The sequence below is a fragment of the Elephantulus edwardii genome, unplaced genomic scaffold (assembly GCF_000299155.1).
Source record: "Elephantulus edwardii isolate Elephantulus edwardi_28Jun2011 unplaced genomic scaffold, EleEdw1.0 scaffold00100, whole genome shotgun sequence".
NCBI classification, from domain to species: Eukaryota; Metazoa; Chordata; class Mammalia; order Macroscelidea; family Macroscelididae; genus Elephantulus; species Elephantulus edwardii.
The window spans coordinates 1829533-1832858 of NW_006399850.1; the positions used below are offsets into that span (position 1 = coordinate 1829533).

A 3326-nucleotide genomic window follows, 5' to 3' on the forward strand; every position below is an offset into this window, starting at 1 on the left:
TTTTGATGATATTTAAGCCGTGAGCAGTGATGGAAGGCCTTACCACAGAGATCACATTTGTGAGGTTTCTCTCCCATGTGAACTCTCTGATGAGCCTGCAGACGTGAGCTCTGACTGAAGCCCTTATCACGGTGCTCACACCTATACAGTTTCTCTCTCATGTGGACGCTCAGATGGACTCAAAGATTTGATGGGAGTCTGAAAGCCTTCCCGCACTCCTCACATTTATAGGGTTTCTCTCCTGTGGACCCTCTGATGATGGCGGAGATTCAAGCTCCTACCAAAGCCTTTCCCACACTCCTCACACTTAAATGGCTTTTCCCCAGTGTGGCTTCGCTGGTGGTATATATACTGGGAACTGTATCTGAATCCCTTTTCGCAGATTTCACAGTTGTACCGGCTTCTCTCCAGTGTGGACTCTCTGATGAGACTGGACCCCCGAGGACTGACTGAAGCTTTTCCCACAGACCTCGCACGTGTACGGTTTCTCTCCTGTGTGGACTCTCTGATGGACCCAGAAGTCTATAGCCTGACTGAAGCGTTTATCACACTCCGTACATTTATAGGGCTTCTCGCCCGAGTGGACTCTCTGATGGGTGTGAAGGTTTGATCTCCAGCTAAAGCCCTTCCCACACTCCTCACAGATGTATGGCTTTTCTCCAGTGTGAATTACTTGATGCAGTTTAAGATTTGAACTGTAACTGAAGTCCTTACCACAGACATTACACGTGTAGGGTTTCTCCCCAGTATGGACTCTCTGATGAATTTGAAGTTTGGACGACTGACTGAAGCCCTTCCCACACGTAACACATCTGAAGCATTTCTCCCCAGTGTGGACACTCCAATGGACTTGGAGATTCGAAGCCTGACTGAAGCCCTTCCCGCACTCCTTACATTTATAGGGTTTCTCTCGCGTGTGAACTCTGTAATGAATGTGGAGATCTGTGTTCCGGGTAAAGCCTTTCCCACATACCTCACATTTGTATGGTTTCTTGCCAGTGTGGACCCGGCGGTGGCATATCAATGGTGAATTGTGGCTGAACCCCTTACCACAAACATCACACTTGTAGGGTTTCTCCCCAGTGTGGATCCTCTGATGTATGTGAAAGTGTGCAGCCTGAGTGAAGCCCTTACCACAAGCTCCACATTTATAGGGTTTCTCACCACTGTGCACCCTCTGATGAACACGGAGGTTAACACTCCAGCTGAAGCCCTTCCCACATTCTTCACATCTGTAAGGTTTGTCTTCTGAGTGGACCCTCTGATGGCACTGGAAATTTGAACTCTGACTAAAGCACTTCCCACACTCTTCACACTTGTACGGCTTCTCTCCAGTGTGGGTTCTGTAATGGATGGTCAGGCCTGTGCTGTTACTGAAGCCCTTACCACAACTGTCACAGCTGTAGGCTTTCTCTTCCTTGTTACAGGACTGCTGCATGTGAAAAGAGCTCTCTCGGAAGGAACTACCAGATGCCTGATACATGCTGAGGGCCCCTTCTGGGTGAATTCTCGGATGAGTTTGCACTTGTGAGTTCTGGCTGAAACATTTCTCTCCTGAGTGAACACTGTGAGGAATGGCAAGGACTGAGCTAGTGCTGAAACTCTCAGTACACGTATGGGGGTTTTCTCCTAAGGGGAACTGCTGACTGGGGTTCTCACTCAAGATTCTACCACATTCGCATCTGTACGGTTGCAATTTTGGGCTAATTTTAACATACTCACTAAGTGAGGACTTTCTCAAGTTTTCATGAATTTGCAGGCCGAATTCTTTACTCCTCTCCTCATTTTGTGACTCATTCAGGTATGTTTCCCTCCAAGAATTCTGAGCACTCAACATTGAAAACTCCTGATTTTCCATAAAATTAGGGCCATCTCCTTTACGCTTCATGACACAGATCTCATTGTCAGGAACCTGAATGAAATCATTAGGGAATAACCGGGGGTTCTCTCCCTGCAGATTTATTGTGGGGTCTTGACTCCTGGTTAATTCACTTGCAACTTGTTCCCAGATATCCCAAGAGATAAGCTCTTCATGCAAAGAATACTTTAATGCTGCTTTTTGAGGTAGCGTCATCTCATTTTGATTCTTGCTGCCAGAATATTCACTTCTCTGGGGTTCTGTCTCCATCATCCAAAGCTTTTCTTCTGCTTCCAACTGGAATAGCATATCTAGTCTGAAGGGATGATGTCCCATGGAGACAAGGTTCTTGAAGTTCTCCACCATCACTTCTCGGTACAGGGTCCTCTGGGCAGAGTCCAGCAGCCCCAACTCTTCCTCTGTGAAGACCACGGCCATGTCCTTGAATGTCACTGCCTCCTGTAAGTATGTCATGTTCTTCTGCTCCTCCCAGAGAAAGCCAGAGACGTGAGTTGGCATGGCTCCCAGGATTGATCCAAGACTATATGAGGAACAGATGGAAAGTTCTTAACAACCAGAGTCTCTTCTTCTTGCAGCTCTGGACAGTGGACACCCAGCAGGCCTTGGTTGCAACAATTTTAACTTGCTCAAGTCCACAATCGATATTCTTGGGACCAGCAGCCACGAAATAAAAAAAAAAATGGATTAGTAAAGTCTGCTGTCAGGGACCTTTCCAGGTGTGCCTGATCCAGGAAATGGTTTTTGCAATTATTTGCTATGCATCAGAGAGCTGGACAAGGACTAAGGATGATAGAAGAAAATTCATGTCTTTGAGTTTTAGTGCTGGATAAGAGTTAACATACAATAGACTGCCAAGAGAACAAAAAGATCTGTCCTAGAGAGGGTGGAGCCAAGTTCCTCTCTGGAGGCAAAGATTTTGAAGCTCCTTCTCACATACTTTGGGCATGTTGCCAGACGGGACCAGTCCTTGGAGAAGGAAGTCGTGCATGGAAGAGGGTTCAGAATTATTATACATAAGGTTTCTGTGAGCCACAGACTACCCGACAGCACATAATAACAACAGATTCATGAAGAGTTATAATTTTGCTAGTTTTACTATTTATTTGCACATATATACACACACATATATCCACTTCTCTCTTGTTAACTATTTTGTTAGCTTACATTTTGTTGTTGTTCTTGTTGTTTGCTGTCAAGTTGAGTATGACTCATAGCGACCCTGTGAACAAAAGACCTGAAGCCTTTCTATAACTATCATCATTTCTCAAAGTTCATAGTTTCCAGAGGCATGTTGTTTAGGAAGTGGATGCCACTCCTGCTTCCAAATTTGACAGTTTATATATACCAATAATAGTAACAAAAAAATCTATCCATAGGTTATATGCTGATATGCCAGGGAGTCCAGGCCTCCTTTCCAAGGGAATTGGATGGAAGGACTTCAGCTGGG

General features: G+C 45.5%; 1 pseudogene; it reads right to left on the reverse strand.

Annotated features, from left to right (window-relative positions):
* The window catches only part of LOC102858235, a 10209-nt pseudogene extending 7832 nt beyond the window's left edge, over positions 1 to 2377 (reverse strand).
* Between the last annotated feature and the right edge of the window lie 949 nt (positions 2378 to 3326).